Raw genomic sequence first — 21,883 nt, 5'->3', positions numbered from 1 at the left:
AGAATAGCAAGAAGGCATGAGCTGGAGCGGAGTGAGGAAGCAGGAGATGGGAGATGAGGAGGTAAGAGATGGAATGGCTTAGGTTGGAGTCAGATGATGTGGGTCATAAGGCCTTTGCATTTCACTCTGCAAAAAATGGGAGTCATCGGAAGGTTCTGATCAGAGGACTGAAATAAATGGACTCACAATTTAAAAGGATCTCTCTGGCTACTGTGTGGAGAACAGACAGTGGGGAGATAAGAGTGGACACAGGAGGAACCAGTGGCAAGGTTACTGCAGAGATCCAGACAGAGCCGGGCGGCAGCGCAGGTGGCAAGAGGTACTGGAATTCTGGGTATTTCTTCAATGGTGCCAGCACGATTTCTTGACATCTTAGATGTGGGATGTGAGAGAAAGAAAAAGCATGGTTCCTAAGGTATTTGGTTGGAAAAACTGGAGGAGGAGAGGGCCAAGGGAGAAGACAGGAAGCTCAGATTTGCACGGAGTAAGTCTGAGGCACCTAGGAGGCAGCAAGTGGAGATGTCCAGCAGGCAGCAGAATAAGTAGGTCTAAGTTCAGGGGAGAAGTGTAATCTGGAGATTATCCGTGGGAGTTGTCAGACAGAGATTATATTTAAAGTCATGCGATGTGATGAGATCACCAGGGAAGCGAAGGTAAATAGAGAAGAGATCCAACGACTCTGATGTGAAGAGGTCAGAAAGGACTGAAGGCACAGCAAAGCGGGCTGGGGAGTGACTGTGGGTGGAAAACCAGGAGAGAGTGGCATCCTGAAAGATGGGAGGTAAATCTATTGGTAGCCTGACTGGCCAAAAGGAAGACACCTTGGTAGTTGGTCACTTCCATTTCTGGATAGTGAAGCGGGAGGAGGTGGATTTAACGGCAATGATCGTGGTAGCAAGAGGAACAACACATTAAACCTCCCCTCCTTGGGAAACCGTTTATTCCTGCAAAGCTGCTGGTGTAGATTGATGGTTCTGCACCAATGGAACACATCGAAATCACCTGGAGAGCTTCTTATAAAGACAAATACTATCCTCCTTCTAGAGGTTCTGATCCAGGAGGTCCAGCATACGGCTGGGCATGGGACTCAGCATGCGCTCTGGGTGTGGACCTCGTGCTGGATGGACACCAGGCTGGGGCTGTATGTGAGGCCGTGAGCCATTTCCTTCCCTGCACCCTTCTCTACCCTCCTGTGCCTGCCCTCGGGCCTAGGTGATCTGTGATGTTCCCTGGTGGAGATCTGATATGGGTTTTTCTCAGAAAATTGAATACCAAGGAATCTCTCTTCCCTTTTAACTATAATTCTCACTATCACTATTTTTCCTTTGTGCTTAACATAAATAATGAAAACAAAAATATGTAGCTTTTATAGAATTCTAGTTCCTAATAACAAACTATCCCTAATTTGTTAAATATAAGGCAACCTTTAGGGCAAGTTGCTGCCATCACGGTCTCATTTTAGAATTGGTTACTTTATTATTTATTTATTTATTTATTTTGAGACAGGGTCTTACTCTGTCACCCAGGCTGGAGTGCAGTGGTGCAATCACAGCTCACTGCAGCCTTGACGTCCTGGGCTCAGGTGATCCTCCCACCTCAGCCTCCTGAGTAGCTAGGACTACAGGCATCTGCCACCATGTCCAGCTAGTTTTTGTTTTTTTAAATTTTTGTACTGGTTGTAGAGATAGGGTTTCACTATATTGCCCAGGTTGGTCTCGAACTCCTGGGCTCAAGTGGATCTGCCCACCCTGGCCTCCCAAAATGCTGGGATTACAGGTGTGAGTCACTGCACCCAGCCAAAAATATGGTTACTCTATAAAATATAAGTATTATCATGTATAAGAGCTGGATGCTTTTAAAAATGATTTATCCAATGTGCTTATTATGTGGAAGCCGAGGTCCAGAGGGGAAATAACTTGCCCAGGTTGCATGGCGGATGCTGGTAGCAGAAACAAGTCTGGGAGAACTCAAAGAAGGACCAGCCTCCAGGGCACTGGCCCGCTTTCCACTCACCACTCTCTTCCAGCCATTTTTCTTGAAGTATGACACCAATTGATGTCTGCAGAGAAATGATATCTTGGAAGCCCCCCCTTTTTTCCTTTAAATAAAACTTGACCTTTACACTATGAAGTTCTATACTACAATAACCTTAAGGTTACTCTACAGTACAAGTGAATAAGAATGCTGTGGAGGCCTCACAAAAAATGTCTTCCTTAGTAGGAAGGAAAACGGAGAGAGATGGAGAGGGCAACCCTAACATCTTAAGAATTTCCATTATATACAAGGAATTGGGCTAGATGCTGGCCTAAGCTTGCCACATTAGAGAATATTCTACCTCATTTCTCATAACAATAGTGTGATTCAGACACCCTATACACATTTTTCAGACAGAAGAATCAGATTCTGGGATGTCACTCAAAGCCACCCCATCTTTCCAGCAACGGAAGAAGCAGGAGTTCTTGACTCCAACTACTTATCTGCACACTCCAGTTAAACCCACCAAAATCCTGGCACTGGAAGTGCCTACTGCATGTACCTGTGATGGGGAGAATAATGGCTGCCAAAGATGTCTCATTCTAATCCCCAGAAGCTGTGAGAAGGTCTAATAAAAAATACTGCTATCTTTAATATCTATTGAGCACCTACTACTGTGAATATGTTACCTTACATGGTGCAGGGACTTTGCTGATATGATTAAGTTAAGGATCTTGAGAGATGCGGAGATGATCCTGGAATATTTGGTTGGTCCAATGTCATCACAAGGCTCCCTATAAGAGAAGGAAGGAGGTAGAAGAGGCAGAGCCAGAGCAACAGATGTGGGAACAAGCAGAGGTTGGAGTGATGCTGGGCTGTGAGCTGCAGCCCCTAGCGGCTGGAAAGGGCAGGGGAAGGGGCTCTGCCCTAGAACCTCCAGAAGGAAGGCCCACTTGTTCTAGACTTCTGACCTCCAGAACTCTGAGATAATACATTTGTGTTGTTTTAAGCTCCTTAAATATGTAGTAATTTGTTATAACAGCAATAGGAAATGAATACAACACTGTTTCCTCAACTTAAAAAGGATTTCAAGTTGTACTATAGTGGCATAAGAAATACCAACTGGATTTGATAATCTGTGTTCCTCTGCCCCTAGAATTAAAAACAAACAAACAAACATACAGACTAATCAGGAATGCCACATTAGCATTCTCATAAAAACAGCTGATCTCAAATCAGATAACATTTTAATTATTAACCATGATGCCATGTTTCAATTAGGCAAGACTTCTTTCACGCATGAACTGACTTCCACCTTCAAGCACAGGAGCAGCCTGCACTCCAGATAAATTGATCCATTTTTAAAAAACAGGAGTCCCACTTAAAAAAAACAAACACCAAAACTTATTTCCTATTCACATTAAAGTCAACAGCACTGAGCGTGGTGGTACACGCCTGTAATCCCAGCTACTTGGGAGACTGAGATGGAAGGACTGCTTGAACCTAGGAGGTTGGAGACCAAACTGGGCAACACAGTAAAACCCGTCTCTAAAAATCAGTGGGGTCTAGCAAGCGTGCTGACATGGATCGCTCCTCATGCGTGGGGCCTGGGCTGAGGAGGGTGCGCCCAGGCGCGCCCTGGGCTGGCTTCGCTTTGTGTCTAGAGTCTATTCAGGGAGCGAGATGCTGGTATCCCTCAGGCCTTGGCCGCTATGTAGGGATCCCCAGGGTGCACCTCCTTCCACCCGCCGGGGTCAGGGCTGGCCGGGCCACTTGGTTGGTCCGCAGCATTCCAGCGTGCACCTGCTGGCCCCGGGCAAGGCAGAGATGCGCTGAGGGCATGTGCCCCGCACACCTGGTACTGACGGGTCAGCAGGGCCGGTTGTGGGGCGGGGCTGCCGCGGGCACCATCGTGGGGAGGGAATGAGGTCCTGGGGTGGGGGTGACTGTGCAGCAACGGCCTTTGTTTTTCCATGGTCTGGCTTATGCAGCCATCCATCTGGCAAATTATGGCCCCTGGGCTTGTCTGGAAGGTTGAAACTGGGTAAAGATCAGACATCTTGTTACAGAGGTGTCTTGAACATCAATCACAGTCTTTCGTGACCTAGGATAGGGGCAGTGCTAGGACAGAGGCTTCTCGACTCCGGATTTCTGCAGACTGCGCTGGAGGAAGTCATGCTGCACAGCCTTGTGCTAACACTGGGAACAGTGTGAATAATCATGAAACCACAGATGCTTCAAAAGAAGGTTTTGGAGAACAAGATGTTTGCGTTCCCACTGCAGATGCGGCAAGGATCATGAAGAATGTCCCTCAGAGGGACAGACTGCACAGGACGCCAAAGAATGTGTTCCATTCCAAGAATGTGTGGGTTCATCAGCTTCACGGCACCTGAAGCAAGTGAAAGATGCCAGGGAGAGTGAGGAGTCAGTGGGGAGGGTGCTCTCTTTGCCCTGTTCACCTGAGGCTTTGAGAGTTATGCAGAAGCGCTGGGGTGGTGCCTTCAGGCACTCAGAGAGGCTAGGAGACAGGGGAGCAGGACCCAGCCCACCACAGACACAGAGGGACCTAGGGAAGCTGTGGAAGAGGCGCTTACTGAGCAGTTATTAGCTGGCTTCAGGACTTCAGAAAGGCAGCAGCAAAATGTTATGGTTTACACAGCGCCACACTGGCAGGTTTCTCATGTCCAGCAAGCTCAGTTTTCATGAACTGAAGAAATGGTGCAATGGGGTGTGGAGGGAAGAGAAAGGGGCTAGAACAGACACGCTAGAAGAAAATGATTGGTGACAGACGGTCTCCGTGTATTGCAATAGCTGTAGTGTGGCTTCCTGGTGCTTGGCCAACTGAGGTGTTAATTCTAAGAATCTTTTTCATGAATGATTTTAAAGAAATATTTGGATTTTAACCGTATTAAGAAATTTTGGTGGGGTATGAGAAAAAAGCGGGACTTAAAAAAATTCTGTGTTTGGCTGATGCCACTTATGCTAAGAAGAAAAATGACTTTAAGGTTTTATCACATAAAGACATTCTCACAATGACGCTGGCTATCTGGAACTGTTAATAATTATGACATTATACTGCATTTAAGTGAACAGATTATTTTAGAGATGATATATGTTGAAAAATTATTTTACCCCTAAAAAGAGACAGAAATAATTTCATAGAGAAATTAAAAACTGTTTAAATTCAATCTTTTAACTAAGGTTTTGAGTAAATATAGTTTCATGGAGCCTCCTCCCAATAGATTTCTCAAAGTCTTTTTATTTATTCATTCACAAACAAAATTAACTTATGCCTTCCATATCCACTGAAGGCCTCTTATGTACTCAACACTGGCTTGGTCCTGGGTTTGGAAAGACCAAACACAGCTGCTTTTTTCTGGCTGGTTTCTGCTGATGGAGGCCCCCCGCCCTGTGGCGTTAATTTCCTGAGCATCTACCCTGATAACCTATGGAATGAGAACTGGACTTAAGCAAATATAATCTAGATTTCAGTCCTGAGTCTGTCATTTCCTTTCTAGACATGTGACTGGGTGAATTACTTTACATCTCTGAGCCTCACTTCTGCCATCTATAAAACACAGATACGAGTTGGCTCATAGAGTTGGTAGGATCAGCAAACTGAAGAGTATAAGAGGCCCTTATTAATCTTCATTAAGGCGCCAAACAAAAGTCGGATCATTATTAACAAGCTGGCCCTTATTAATCTTCATTAAGGTGCCACACAAAAGTCGGATCATTATTAACAAGCTGGCTTTCCACGAGTGGAAGCTCCTGTCCTCACTGGCCACAGTCCTGTGCATAAATGCAGCTCCTGGTGCCAGGAATGGCTCCTGAGCTTCCTGAAGATGATCAGAAACATATAAGAAAAAGAATTTATCTCCAAGATAAACTTTATTTCAAATTTTTAGCTGCATGCTAAGAAAATGCTTAACTACTGGAGAAAAAAAGAATTTTCCAAAATTTTGTAGAAAACAAGTTAGCAGGGAATGTGCTTTATTAGGAATTAGTACAAAGACCTTTGATCTTGGCTAAAGATTAACAATGATAACTGCGTTATTAAGCTGGAAAGCTGTTGGTTAAAACTACTGTATTTTGAAAGAGTTATGAAAGAGTCTGATTGCCCAGTTTGTTTAGGTAGGGCCAGGCAGGTGTGAGACAGCCCGTCAGTCACTGCTGTCCACTGTCCAGGGGACATGATGGAGCACCCAGACACTAGGCTTTCCATGCATTGTTAGATTGCCAAATCCTTATGACAGCCCTTCAAGATATTTTCCCGTTTTATAGAGCCACTCGGAGAAATTTAGTACCACGCCCAAGATGACATAGCCTTCACAGTTCTATCTGACTTTGAAACTCAATTCTGACTCTTTGGAGGCCAGAGAAGATGTGTCTGCCAAGGACAATCACACTAACTCAAGGAGCCTAAAAACCAAATTCCCTGATTTCTGTTGGGCTGGTCACCTGCATATAGTATCCCTTTTTTATGGGCATGGTCACACAGGAGATAGAATTATATATCAGAGAGTTGAATTCTGTGCAAAGCATGAGATTCATTCTATTTCCACTCAGCAATGGATTTGTGTTGCATATGCTTCCCTATTTCAGGATAGTTCTGCATGGAGATGTGGGGCCTGCCTAGAATCAGGAAGACATGGAGAATCAAGGCTTTGCCTTTCCCACTGCCACGTTCTCCCCTCCCATGGAGGTCCCACTATTCTATTAACTTTAAAACACCCATGTGCCAGGCACGGTGGCTCACACCTGTAATCCCAGCACTTTGGGAGGCTGAGGTGGGCGGATCATGAGGTCAGGAGATCGAGACCATCCTGGCTAACGTGGTGAAACTCCGTCTCTACTAAAAATACAACAAAATTAGCCGGGCATGGTGGCACGCGCCTGTAATCCCAGCTACTCGGGAGGTTGAGGCAGGAGAATCACTTGAACCCGGGAGGCAGAGGTTGCAGTGAGCTGAGATCGTGCCACCGCACTCCAGCCTGGGCGACAGAGCGAGACTCCATCTCAAAAACCAAACAAACAACAACAACAAAAAACAAAAACACGGATGTAACATTACAACCATTGCTCATATTCTAGTCCTCAAGATCAACTATGTGCATGGATTTCTTAAGCAGTATCTTAGGATGGGTGATGTTATTACAGTTAAAAAAAATCTACTGATTTCTATTTGAGATGGTGATATCAGCCTGCAAAAAATGATGAACACCACCAAACTAGTATTTTAGACATATTTGGATGAAGTTTTACCATCCATTTATAAGAATCAACTCAGAGATGCCATGTACCAAAGTCTATAAAACTATTTTACAAATTAACAGCTGCTAAAGAAAAACTTAGTAACTTTGAACTTTGTGTAATTAAGTGCAGGTTTGATACAGTCTAATTTAATGACTTTTCACTTTCTGGACAACAGCCTTTGTTCCCCCCTTTTTAAAAAATGGATTCACTACTTTGATTTCTTACCTTTAACCACAAAGGAAAAATTGGTCACACTCATGGTTCTACTCTAACTGAATGCAGCTCACCACTGCTACACAACAGGATACAGATGCCTGACTTCAATGTAAGTCTTCCAGAACAACAACGTTTGATGACGGGTCTGCTCTTACCACCTTTGCTGCCCTGGCTGTCCTCTCAGCTTTCTCTGCAGGAAGTGAGGAGCAGGAAGGGATATTCCCTGCCAGTTGGTGCCTTTCTGTATCCATCCCCATGGGATTTCATAGAACTTTTACAGAAAATTAAGAACATGCTAAACACTTCACTGATCGTGAATTATGACACCCCTTGCCATATATGTTCCTCTCTGACAACTGTAACCACAGGTATCATCCCTTTTCTGAACATCCATGTGGCCTGAAAGCCTCAATCTAACCTCTGAATACGTACTGAGCTGAGATGGGAGCTGATAGCTCCTCCCTGCCAAACACTGTATTTTTTTTTTTTTTTAAGACGGAGTCTTGCTCTGTCGCCCAGGCTGGAGTGCAGTGGAGCAATCTCGGCTCACTGCAAGCTCCGCCTCCAGGGTTCACGCCATTCTCTTGCCTCAGCCTCCCGACTAGCTGGGACTACAGGCGCCCGCAACCACGCCCAGCTAATTTTTTGTATTTTTAGTAGAGACGGGGTTTCACCGGGTTAGCCAGGATGGTCTCGATCTCCTGATCTCGTGATCCGCCAGCCTCGGCCACCCAAAGTGCTGGGATTACAGGCGTGAGCCACCGCGCCCGGCCCAAACACTGTATTTTTGAAAGTAAGACACCTGCTCAGTGCTGAGGAGAGAAAGGACCTGCTTGAGGTCCCAGAACTTCTTGGTAGCCACCCCATTCATCCTCCCAAACAGTTCCCTCTCATCTTTTGTATCAAGTCTGAAGCAGTAGGAGCTACAAAACCTCCTCATTTACCTGCATCCTCCCTGGGCACCTATAACAATGCCTAGAACATTGAAGCAGATCAGTAAAAGGGGGATGGACAAAGAAGGGAGAATCCAGAGGCACCCAAGTCAAAATCTAGAAGTCAAGGCAGAAGAGGGACTAGGACTGTGAGAAATGTACAAGGAAAAAGCTATGGGGGCGCAGAAAAGAGTTGCCTACGGAGCAGCTAAGTGCCCAAGCTCTGGAGTGACGCAGAGCTACGCTTTTTCATTCAGGCAGTCAACAAATATTCACTGAGGACCTTCTTGGTGCAGGCAGTTGTTATGCGCAGGGGATAGACAGGCTGAGCAACACAAAATAGCCCCTGTTCACATGAGGAGAAGAAAACAAGTAAACACCTTTAATTTCAACTAGTGACAAAAGACACTAAAGAGAAAAAACCCAGAGTTTGTGTTACAAAGGGTGTGTGTGGGGATGGGGGGTGCAATCTTAGGCTGCATAGCCAAGGAAAAGCGTCTTTGAGAACGCAGCATTTACGACTGAGACTCAGATGGCCTTGGACTATGGATGGCCAGGTGTGTGACCTTGGGCACTCAACCTCTCTGAGCCCCAGTTTTCTCATCTGGATTACGGAGCCAACACCCAGTACCTCGCAGGGCCGGAAGGGTGTAAAAGTATATGGACCTAAGTCACCTGGCACGCACTTAGTAGACTGTTTATTGTCATTCTGGGCAGGTTAGAGACCTGTGACAGATGTGAAAGTTCAGGAGAAAAGCGTGAAAACGCAAGGTCCCTGTAGGACCAACTACTATTCCAAGAATCTACTTCCTTGCACATCACCTCCCTACTGGATTGCGAGTTCTAGGGCAGGAACCAGGTGGTCTCCCCTCCGACCCCCAGCACCAGGAGGCAAAGCCGAGAGCGCGGAGCGCTGGGCCAGGCACCGGGCCACCTGGCTGCCGCTGCCCCCGAGGCAGCCATCTTGGTGTCTCCGGGGCGAGTTCGCCACGCAGGCGCCGAAGACAGCGCGGCCAGGCGCGCGGGGATGCGGCGGAGGGCCCTTCCCACCGGGGACGAGGCCCACGGGATGCTGGGCTTCGGGATGCTGGAAGCGGGGTGCTGTCCGGCCGCAGGATGGCAGGGATCCCCAGGTGCAGGGACCCCCCGGCCCGAGGCATCCCCAGTCCGCAAAGGGGCTTCCGACCTCCGAGCCCGGGGTCTCCCCGCAGCCGGCCCGCGGGTGCACGGCCCGAGCCTGCGCGCCTCTGCCGGGCCCACTGCGCGTTTCCCACCCACCTGGCTGGGCCTGCCGCCCGCGACTCACCGCTTCCCCCGGGCTGCCGCCCGCGCTGCTCGCAGGTCCCGCTCAGTGCAGCCTCCGCCGCCACCGGAAGCGCTTCTCCCGCCACGGCGTCCTCGCGCGTCCCCGGAGCGCGTCCTCGCGCAGGCCCGCGAGCGCGCGTCCGGGCCCGGGAGCTACGAGGCCCAGGGACCCGCCCTCCGGGTCCAGGCCCCGCCCCGCGCTCGCTTCTCCGCTTCTGGCTTAGCGACCGCGCCCCGGCTCTACGAGGAACTCCAAGCCCATCCTCACGGTGGTGTGGGGCTCTGCGCGGGCTGGGGCCACTATGTTCCATTTGGGTTTCCCTTAAGGGACTGCTTCTTTATCATTTCTTTATTCCCAGGGCCTTGGCGTAGCCAGCATCCATTCACGCACTCATTTACCCAATTAAAGTGTGGAGCTTGGCAAGAACGGCGCTACAAGGCGATTTTAGGACTTTAGTGCCACGACCTGATTTATGTCTTAAACAACAACAACAACAACAACAATAACAGCAACAACAACAACACTCTGTCTTCTTCACGGAGAACAGACTGTGTGGGAGGGGATGTGCAGGCAGAGAGGCTGTTTAGCGAAATGCTGTGGTTATCAAGGAGAGGAATCATGGTGTTTTGGACCAGGTGGGTAACCTGGGCATATTTAAAGGGCAAATGAAATCTAATAAATGGTGAATTACATCATAAATTACATAGGAAGATTCCATTTTTAAAGATGTAAATTGTCTCCCAAATGACCTATGACAATTCAAAAAAAAAAATTCGACAACACTAGTGTGCATGGTGGAGTGTGTGTTATAACTGCACAAGCGGACTGCAAAATGTATATGAAAAAAATAAAGAGCCAGAAATAGCCAAACAAGCTTTTAAGAAAAGAGCAAGGCAGAGTGGCTTGTCCTACAGATACAAAACTTGTTATAAAACATTGGTAAATAAGAAAGGTGGTGTGTTTGCTCCGGGGTCAACAAAGAGCCTCGCAGAGCCAAATAGAGTTGCCATCCATGTAGAAACCTGCACGTGTAGAAACCTGCTGTGAGTTGGCATCACAGGTCAGGGGAAGAAGGTCAGATATTCATTAAACAGTACCGGGATAGCCAAATCCCTACTTGTATAGTACATGAAACTCAACTCCAGGTGGATTAATGATCCAAACGTGAAAAACAGAACTTCTAAAACTTAAGCAATATGTCCCAGATATTTTGAGTGGTATTCCTCATCCTCCAAATTCCTATGAATGTTTAACTAGCTTTTTCTCTGTACCATACCCTGTGCCAAGTGCTCGGCTCAAAAAGATATATAAAAGATCGCCCCTTCTTGGCTGGGCACTGTGGCTCATTCCTATAATCTTAGCACTTTGGGAGGCCGAAGTGGGTGCATCACCTGGGCTCAGAAGTTTAAGCCTGGACGACATGGTAAAACCCCATCTCTACGAGAAATACAAAAAAGTACCTGGGCATGGTGGCGTATGGTCCCAGCTACTCAGGAGGCTGAGGTAGGAGGATTGCTAGAGCCTGGGATGTGGAGGTTGCAGTAGGCTGAGATTGTGCCACTGCACTCCAGCCTAGGTAATAAGAGTGAGACCCTGTCTCTCTCTCTCTCACACACACAAAAGAAAACTAACAATTATAAAAAAATTTAAAAAGAAAAAACCAAAACCAGTTTCTCCAAAGAGCTTATGAGCAAGGAGATAAACATGTAAATAATTGTTTAAAATAAATGGTTAACAATTCAATAGAAAACTTGCAACAGTAGAATGTGGAATATATTGTATAACTAAGAGCCATGAGAACACAGAGAAGGGATTGACTAGTTGCCTGCAGAATGGGCATGTGGAAGAGGTTTAGTAGATACAAATGTATCAGTTGTCTGTTGCCACAGTAATGCTATATGACAACCACAAAATCTTGGGACTATGCAACAGTAAACATTTAGTTTTGTTCTTGAGTGTATGGGTTGGCTGGGAGGTTCTGCTGACCTGAGCTTGGCTCTGCAGAGCTTGCTCATGTGTCTGTGGTCACCTTTGGGCCATCAGCGGCATTGCCGATCTTGGCAGCGCTCTCTCATATGTGTCTGGGGCCTCAGCTGGGATAACTGGGTCGGGATGGCTCTGCTCCATTTCTCATTCCTCCAGTAGGCTGGCCTGGACATGTTCACACGGCAAAGGCAGAGAAAGGAGAGAGTAGATGCACTCAAGGCCTCTTGAGGCCAAGGCTTGAAACTTGCAAACCTTCATTTCCAAGGCATCCTATTGGTCAAAGCAGGTCAACAAGGCCAGCCCCTATTCAGGGTGAAATAGACTTTATCTTTTGATGAGAGGAGCTGCCAAGCAACACGGTAAGCAGGTGTAGACATATAGACTCTTGGAGAATTGTGGATTTTTTTTTTCTTCAAAAATTCTGTCACGTGTAGTTTTTGTCTTTCCAGCATCTCAATTTCTCTTGGGGAATTCCCCTCCCGCATTTCATTTGATCTTGTCCGATTATCAATCATGGTACTTGATCTCCTCCTGCCCGCCACAGTCATGGGTACATGGCCCAAGCTGGGCCAAACAGAATTCTGCCCTGAATTTATATGTAGGCATTGGGGAAGAGAAGTAACCTCTCCTCCCCGCCTCCCTTCCCCACCACACACATATATTGGGACAGCTAATCTAAGAGAATGTGGATTAAGGGCTGCTAGAGCTGTGGAAGTGAAGCCAGGCTAAAAGATGTGAGAGAGACAGAGGTCAGATGACATCATATCAGGCCCCGAACTCAGCCAAGCCCGAGGCTAGATCTGCCTCCTGGTCTACCGCCTGGGCTTCCCGCTATGGGAGTCAGTAACCCCCATCCCCTGCCCCAACTCTTTTCCCTTCCTTTTCTTTTTTCCTTCTTTTTAAAATCTTAAGCTCTTGTGAGTTGAATTTCCATCCCTGACTAATTGGGGAGAGGAGATATTCATAGAGGTGGTGACATCCGAGCTAGTGCGACCAGATTTGAAAAAGTGGGAAAAGCAGATGGATGAAGGAAGAAAAATGAGAGGGAATTAAAAGTGGAAAGAAAGGGTTTATATGATTTCCAGTCATTGTTTCAATTACAACCCTCTCAGAAACAGCTTCCATAAAGCTAAAATGACATTTCTCTTTGATTCAGAAAACGAATGCTTGGGAATTCTTGCTAGGCTTGCATCAACAAAAGTTGCAAAACCCTTGCATTTTAATACGGACTTTGACCATTCAGGGAACAGCAAAAACAAAACAACGCTTAAATCAGCAAAGGTTAGGGGCATTTCTGAGCATAGCAAAAGTTCAGGGAGCTGAGGAAAGATCTTGCTGAATGTATCACAAAGTGAAGTTTTCATCAGGACAGGACAGGTAATCCAATGAGAACCATATTTTTTGTTGTTTGTTTAAATGAACTCTTTAATGAAAACTTTAAATTCCAGATGATATTAGCCATGGTTTGTTTTTTTTTCTCTTTTGTTTTCCTGGAGCCTCACTCTGTCGCCAGGCTGGAGTGCAGTGGTGGGATCTCGGCTCACTGCAACCTCTGACTCCCTGGTTCAAGCGATTCTCCTGCCTCAGCCTCCGGAGTAGCTGGGACTACAGTTGCACGCCACCATGCCCAGCTAATTTTTGTATTTTTAGTAGAGACGGGGTTTCACCATGTTGGCCATGATGGTCTCGATCTCTTGACCTCGTGATCTGCCCGCCTCAGCCTCCCAAAGTGCTGGGAATACAGGCATGAGCCTCTGCGCCTGGCCGCCACGTTGTTTTTGATGATAAAAGAAATACGTAATCAAATGAATTTGAAAGTACAGAAAAGTACAAGTGTACACTCAGTGCTACTCCCCAGAAATCTGCCTGCTAGATTTTTAGTGTATTCCCTTCCAATATTTTCATTCCTTTTCTGACCCATCAAACTTCTGTTCATCCCATGCTTGAGTTTCAGCTCTCTGTATGCAGAAGCCCAGAAGCACGTGGCACAGTGCTTAAGCACACAGGATCTGCAGATGGGCCCGCCTGGGTTCTGATTCCACCTCTGCCTGGATCGGGTGTGAGACCCTACACAAATTAGTTCCTTGATCTTGCTGTGCATTGGTTTATGTCTAAATGGGGTAAGACTAACACTTACCTGGGGCCATTGTGACCATTACCTGAGATTACATATGTGTAAAGATAAGCAGGGTGCCTGGTCAATGGTGAGCCTTGATAATTGAGAGCTGTTTTTCTTAGAGTTCCAGCTTCATGGCTCCTGCGGCTTCATAAACTCTCTCTGCATAGTTTTACAGTCCTGTCTTCTCTCTAGACCATGAACTCTTTCAAACAAGAAACTCAGTGTCATTTAACTTTCCATCCCCAGTGTCTAGCAGGACATCCAGTGAATGCTGTATTTGTTTGTTAAATATATGGTGAGAATCCTGGTCCATGTGGTTTATGTTTTGCTTTCTTTACTCAAAGTTATATTTTATAAACATGTTCTCAAGTCACATCGTAATCTTCATTCTTTCATGCTTTTTATTCACTAAATGCCTATTGAACACTGACTGATTCTACATAAGTCGTTATTCTAAGTGCTAAGGAGTCTACGGTGAATGGAACACATGTAGCCCCTTGCCCTCACGCAGTTGACTGTGTAGGAAATGAAGACAGACAATAAACACAATGAATAAGTAGAATATATAAGGCCAGGCGTGGTGGATCACGCCTGTAATCCCAGCACTTTGGGAGGCCAAGGCGGGCAGATCACATGAAGTTGGGAGTTTGAGACCAGCCTGACCAACACGGAGAAACCCCGTCTCTACTAAAAATACAGTATTAACCAGGTGTGGTGGTGCATGCCTGTAATCCCAGCTACTTGGGAGGCTGAGGCAGGAGAATCGCTTGAACCTGGGAGGCGGAGGTTGTGGTGAGCTGAGATCACACCATTGCACTCCAGCCTGGGCAACAAGAGCGAAACTCTGTCTCCAAAAAAAAAGTAGAATATATAGCATGTTAGAAGGTAGTAAGTCCTATAAGTAAACAAAGAAGGGGGTATGGGGGTGACAGGGAGCGAGGTCAGGGAAGACCTAGGGGAAGGTGCCCTTTCTTGTTTGAATGGCTGTAGAACATTTCATGGAGCAGGTGTGTCAGTGTCCACCCCACCTGTCGAAGAAAGTCTTTTTGTACTACCCACTCATGCACACTGGATTCAGTGTGGTTTCTTCTCAGGTGAGGGAAGACCTGGAGATTCTGGGTCCAGAAACTCAGCAGAGCCTAACAGAAAGGAGGGAGAGGAATGCCGGTAACTGAGTGTCCACTGTGAGCAGGGCAGGCAACACATACCCTAACCACTTGCACAAATATCTTCTCTCGTCTTCGCTGGAACCCTGAGGGGTTAACTACTTATATCAGTCAGGCTTCTCTAGAGAAATGGACAAATACACTATATCTATATCTCTCTATATACTATATCTCCATCCATCTCTCTCTCTCCATCTATTTGTCTAGAATGATTTACTTTAAGAAACTGGCTGACACAATTGTGGTGATTGGCAAGTCTGAAATCTCTAGGGCAGGTCAGCAGGCTGGAAACTCAGGCAAGAATTGATGCTGTAGTCTTGAGGCTGAACTTCACCGGGAAAATCAGGTTTTCCTCTTAGGGCCTTCAACCAATTGAATGAGGTCCACCCACATTACTGAGGGTAATCTTTTTTGTTTAAAGTCAGTTGCTTGTAGATATCAACCACATCTACAAAACTCCTTCGCAGCAACACCTAGATCGGTGTTTGATTAATTCACTCTATAGACGAGCCAGGTTGGCACATAAAAGCAACCGTCACACTAATCTACCCCTGATTTTACATCTCCATTTCTACTCTTGCCTCTAACTGTTCAGTCCCTGATCTCTTGGAAAGGTAAATAAAATCATGCTCCCTCTGCTTTTAAATCATCAACAGCTTCCAGTTATACTTATGATAAAATTTGAATTCTTTACTGTGGCCTATGGACCCTTATGATCTGTCCTGTTCCAGTTCTCCAGTTTTACCATATACCACTGCTCCCCGTGCTCATGGTAATGCTGGCTCCACAGGGCAACTTTACCTACCACAGGGCCTTTGCATATGCTGTTCCCTCTGCCTGGAATGCTCTCAGGTCCAATGTCACTTCTTCAGGAATGTCTTCCCTGATCACCTATCTGGAGTAGCCCCTCTCACTCACACTGGAGCTCATTGCTTGTTTATTTCTTTTGTCATACTGTCACTATTCAGAATCACCTCCTTTAGGCCAGGTATGGTGGCTCATGTCGGTAATCCCAGCGCTTTGGGAGGCTGAGGTGGGAGGATCACTTGAGCCCAGGAGTTCAAGACCGGCCTGGGCAACATAGTAAAACCCGATCTCCACAAACAATTAAAAAATTAGCTGAGCATGGTGTGGCACACTCGTAGTCCCAGCTAGTTGGGAGGCTGAGGTGGGAGGATCGCTTGAGCCTGGGAGGTTGAGGCTGCAGTGTGGTGAGATCACGCTACTATACTCCACCCTGGGCAATAGAGCAAGATTCTTTCTCGAAACAAAACCAAAAACAAACTAAACAAAAAATCACCTTGTTTACTTATTTTTGATTTGTTTCTTCTCTATGTTTTCAGCTAGAATTTTCTACCATAAGGGCAGGAATCCTGTCTTCTTTATCCCCTGCTATATTCTCAGCTCCTTGAAAAGTGCCTGCAGTTACTGTCACAGCCCAGATTATGCCACGGAACCATTGTGGCGAGGACTCTGTGGTCTCCACCCCTGAACACTGGATGAAAGTCACTCCTCTCCTGAAACTGGTTGCTGCAGCCACTACCAGAATGGAGTCTCCACTGTCTGGGCAGGAGCATCTGATTGGCTGAGCTGAGGTCACATGCCAGGCAACATCAGACCTTTCCTGTAGAGGCCAATGACGCCTGCCTCCCACTCAGACGCAGAAGTCCCCTCCTGCCCTTTCTCAGTCAGGATACCCGCACTCCTGACATCACATTATCCTGTTTTCTGTCACCGGCTTTCCATAATTTCTGACACTAATTTTCAGTTATTAGTGTCACCTTCCTCAGAGGTGCCTTCCCTAACCACTTGTCTGGAGTAGCCAAGAGTAATTGCGGGCTGGGCGCGGTGGCTCACACTTGTAATCCCAGCACTTTGGGAGGCCGAGGCGGGCGGATCACGAGGTCAGGAGATCGAGACCACGGTGAAACCCCGTCTCTGCTAAAAATACACAAAAACTAGCCGGGCGTGGTGGCGGGCGCCTGTAGTCCCAGCTACTCGGAGAGGCTGAGGCAGGAGAATGGCATGAACCTGGGAGGCGGAGCTTGCAGTGAGCCGAGATTGCGCCACTGCACTCCAGCCTGGGCGACAGAGCGAGACTCCGTCTCAAAAAAAACAAAAAACAAAAAACAAACAAAAAAAGAGTAATTGCGTTGTTTGTCATTACTTTCAATGGCAAAAACCACAATTACGTTTGCACCAAGCTAATACTTTTGCCTGTTCTGGAACTCATTCATGCTCTGAAACATTTATTATTCATATAAATGGAATCATACGGCTACACTTATGTGTGTATATATGTCTGGCTTCTTTCACGCAGCATGTTTTTGAGATTTATCCACGGTGTTGGATTTTTTTCCCATTGTGGCATAGAATTCTGTTATATATCACATTTACTTTTGTATCCATTTTTCAATTGTTGGACCTTTACAGTATTTCCAGTTTGGGGCTATTATGAATAAAGCAGCCAAGAACATTCAAGCACAAACTTTTTTTAAAAAATTAATTTATTTATTATACTTTAAGTTCTAGGGTACATGTGCACAACGTGCAGGTTTGTTAAATATGTATACATGTGCCACGTTGGTTTGCTGTACCCAGTAGCTCGTCATTTACGTTAGGTATTTGTCCTAATGTTACCCCTCTCACATCCCCCTGGCCAGCATTTCTTGTTTTAGAGTGAAAGCCCAGTAAGCCTCACATACAAAGCATCTGAAGAACACATCATGAATTGGCTCTTTGTTTAAAAATAAAGCGTGCTAAGCATCGCTTAGAAGCCAATTATGTCTTTGAAATAGTTCCTAGAGGCTAAAGACAATGTTTATCATTCCGAGAAAACTGAGCCACTCCATTATGGGTTTTAAGGAACTGGTTCATTAGTCAAATTCATCTTATTATATGTAATAGGGCAGAATTAAGGAAGAAGTAATACTTCACATTTCTTTTTGCCCTCGTTCAGCACTTGCTGTTCTATTTCCTGCACTCTTTGGAGAGGAATACCATACTCTGCTTGCTGTTTAGATGCAATCCATGCATTCATCTAACATGTATTTGCTGAGCACCTACTCTGTGCCAGCGCAGGACAGGCACCAATTAGTGAGTGAGACTGAGTCCCTCCTTTTGAGAAGCTTGCAATAAATGAATACATACACATTCTGTGGGTGATAAGCAGGATGAAGAATGTGGGATGAGAGGCGAGAGCAAGGCAGGATGGGGGCCTGTTTTAGAGGAGATGTGGAGGGAAGGCCTCTCTGTTGAGGTGACGTTGGAGCAGAGGCCTGAGTGAAGGAGGAGAGTGAGCCATGTGGCTATCTGGGGAAGAGCATTCCAGGCAGAGGGAAGAACAAGTGAAATTTGCCTCAGGACTGTCCTAAAGGCAGATTGTAAAGGAAGCTAGTGTGAATTTCTGATAAGGATATTGACCAGACTGAGGCATGGGGAGACTGAGGGTAAACTAAGTCAGGGCTCCAGCAAGTACATACAGCATCATTGTAGGAATTTCGCAAGGTTACCCTTTCTGGCAGACAAGTTACAGCAGACCTCCTGAGGCTCCTCTCTATGGTTGAAAGAGCCCCAGGCTATGATTGAAAGAGCCCCAGGCAGGCCCAGCTCCTAAACAGAGTCCCTGGTGAATTCCAGCTTCCTCCTGCTCCCCTGGGCAGGAGCATCTTTGTGCAGTGCACAGGCTGCACAACTGAATATGGCAGTCCTCATGGAGGGTCATTTGAAACAGACTCACCCAAGTCATACGCAAATTGCAACATAGAGTAGACATTCTTTTTCTGGTTATTTTGTTATGGATTTGAAAACTCTCACCAAGAACGCTGAAACATTCGTGGTGGGATGACACATCAAGATTTTGGTTGGTTAGCTGATTAGCTAATCCAACCCCCAACTCCCTTTGCTATTCCTCTCCTTCCTCATCCAATGACTGAGCTGTTCTGGGCTAATTTTCTCAATGATAAGCTGCATCAAGGCAGAAAGAAAGGCTCTAGACTCAGAACTCTAGGGCCAATAAATCTGAATCCTTAGGGGGATGGAGAAAGCCTGAATGGAGACAAGATGTTTGAAAGAAATCACTCACTTTATTCCCGCCCTCGATTTCTGTTTTCCTGTCCTCTGTAGGCAACAGCTCTAACACGTTACAAAATATCTCTGTAGAATACGTAATGCTTTGGGCATATGGTTTTAAGTTATAAAAATGGTATTCTTTTGGAGATCCCATTTGCTTTCTCACTTGTCACTCACTACTGAGTGCTTGGGATCTGTTTATGTTGTTTTGTATAGATCTAGTTTGTTCTTTCTAACTCCTGATAAAATTCCCTGGTGTAGAGCCACCACGTTTTACTTATCTACTACCTAGGATGCATTTTACTTATCCACTACCTAGGATGTGTTATGGTACTTCTCAGTATCATAAACCCTGCAAAAACTTATTAACATATAGCCAATTATGGTCTTGTTTAATAAGGACTCCAGAAACATATCCAAGGGTGAAATTTCTGTAGATACCTGCTTGTCTAATTTAGATAGCACTGCCAGAGGACTTTCCAGAATGATATTTCTGGAATATCATTCCAGATAAGTCATTGTATAACTCATCACCAGTGTGCAAAAATGCTCTTGTTTTTTTCATGTCTCACCAAGACTTGGTGTTATTCTTCTTTCTAAGTTTTGCCAATCTGATGGGAATAAAGTGCTATATTGTCATTTTAATTTGTATTTCTTTGGTTATTAAAAAATTTGAGAATCTTCTCCTCTACTTACTAGCACCTCTTTATGTTTGTTGCCTTTTTTTCCTTTTCTTTATATCTTTGTAAGTATTCCAAGTCTGCCAAAAACATTGTGAATATCTTCCCCCAACCTGTCATCCTGCTGTGAATTTTGTCAGCAGTGTACTTTTGTTGAACAGATTATCTGGAACATCGGTGTAATTAAATCCATCAATTTGTTTTTCTTTTGTTTTGGCCTTTTGAAGTCTTATTAGAGAAGGTCTCCCTCAACAGTGGGCTTAAAAGGTTTGCTCTAATGTTTAATGCTTTAGTTGTATAATTTACACCTCACATTTGGGTCTTTCATTCATCTAGAAGGTAAAATGTAATCTAAAATCTGTCTAGAGTTTGTATGCAGTATGAGAGGTAGGGATTCAGCTTTATTTTTCTTCAAAGAGCGAGCCAGTTTCCCTTGCACTCTCAGCTAAACTGGATCAGGGCATTTAAGGCATGTAGGGATTTACTGCTCCCACAGAATGGAAATGATTTCATCAGTCTGAAGGAAGAGGAGAGCAGAGGGAAAACGTGGAAAACTCAGATATTAATGTGCTCCAGGGAGAAGGAATCTGCATCCTGCTTCCCTGACAGAGCATGCTGATGAGTCTTGGGAGATGGGGACTTTGCTTCGTGGAGATTCTTGGGCTCTCAGTGTGGGATATGGAAACAGAACGAGCAGATCCAAAGCGTCCCACGGACGGGAATGAGGGATGTGTAAACACAAGTACTGACAGACGGATGAGCAACTATGTCAACAGTGAGCTCTTTGAACTGTTGCAAGATCACATGGGCCCTCCCACTATGTCCTGGAAATCGGATGTAATCCCTAGAAAATGAGGAGACAGGTAAACTTTGAATTAACTAAGATGAACATTCAGTCACCCCGGTGGAAGGAGGGCTCCAGATAGAGATTATTTTTTTTAGCTCAATTATGGGAGATGCTCATGTTATTGGCTAATAAGTGAAGTTCACACACACCTCTTTATGGTTTCAGTTTGTCTTACTACGTCAAGCAAGGTCATGCCTGAACTAAACTTGGTCAGTTGCAACCATAGGTTGGCTAAGAATCCAAGAGTTTAGGCCGGGCGCGGTGGCTCACGCTTGTAATCCCAGCACTTTGGGAGGCCGAGGCGGGCGGATCACAAGGTCAGGAGATCGAGACCATGGTGAAACCCCGTCTCTACTAAAAATACAAAAAAAAAAATTAGCCGGGCTTGGTGGCGGGCGCCTGTAGTCCCAGCTACTCGGAGAGGCTGAGGCAGGAGAATGGCGTGAAGGGACCGGGAGGCGGAGCTTGCAGTGAGCCGAGATTGCGCCACTGCACTGCAGCCTGGGCGACAGAGCGAGACTCCGTCTCAAAAAAAAGAATCCAAGAGTTTGGCAAAAATCAATGAAAGCATCCTGTGAGAACCAGTTGCCTACATGAAACTTAGAATGAGGAGTATTGTATAATTTATTATCATTTGTAAATTTTGCTCTACACTTCCTTTATGTCAGTATATTTATAATAAATTTCCTTGATAGGTGCAGCAAATCACCACAGCACACGTTTACCTATGTAACAAACCTGCACATCCTGGACTTGTACCCCAGAACTAAAAATAAAAATTAAAAAATAAAATAAATTTTCCCTCTCTCTATACACACACATATATACAGCATATATATACACATATAGTATATATGTATATGCATGACAGCAAACCTCCTGAGGTGCCCATATGCATATCCACATATGTGATATATCCACACACATATCCACAGTGTGGACCCCAGCACTCCCCCTTAGTGTTCTGGGTTCCAGAACCAAGAAGCGTCTCCTCCAAGATGGAAAGAACCTTGTTTTTAACAGCAATGTTGAACAGTGGAATTATTAAGCAAATCTGGAGTAGCTCTTCCTGGGGAAGAAAATGTTTTCATTGCTTAAGCTAATTAAGTTGGAGTTTCTACTTCTTGCAGCGAAAATGTCCTCACTGATACCCTGATTGTGGAATAGTTTGGGGGCTAGTTGTTAAGTAATCGTCTCTCTGCTCCAAACCCAATTTTTTGTACAATGCTTTGTGATTCTACGACTCTGTAAGCCACATTTGTGCTTTGCCAGCTGGCCCTAATGCAGGCCTAGGGAGGGGGGAAAGACTGAAAGCAGAAGGAGAGACAGG

General features: G+C 45.6%; 1 protein-coding gene across 4 annotated transcripts in view; it reads right to left on the bottom strand.

The window, feature by feature from the left end:
* The window catches only part of SFXN1 (sideroflexin 1), a 52,017-nt gene extending 42,224 nt beyond the window's left edge, over nt 1-9,793 (bottom strand). The window contains exons 1-2 of one of the 4 annotated variants that reach the window (XM_058440157.1): nt 9,685-9,793; nt 2,669-2,768 (exon numbers count right to left, since the gene is read on the bottom strand). The gene's annotated coding sequence lies outside the window, so the exon portion shown is untranslated. Of the gene's footprint in view, nt 1-2,663; nt 2,769-9,684 lie in introns of those variants that run through there. The other 3 variants (XM_032158660.2, XM_058440156.1, XM_058440154.1) reach the window with 3 other exon arrangements.
* Nucleotides 9,794-21,883: the final 12,090 nt, after the last annotated feature.

This window comes from Hylobates moloch, unplaced genomic scaffold (assembly GCF_009828535.3).
Source record: "Hylobates moloch isolate HMO894 unplaced genomic scaffold, HMol_V3 SCAFFOLD_6, whole genome shotgun sequence".
Classification (NCBI taxonomy): domain Eukaryota; kingdom Metazoa; phylum Chordata; class Mammalia; order Primates; family Hylobatidae; genus Hylobates; species Hylobates moloch.
The sequence above is the reverse complement of the archived record's forward strand: the minus strand, read 5'-3'. Positions and strand labels throughout refer to the sequence as shown.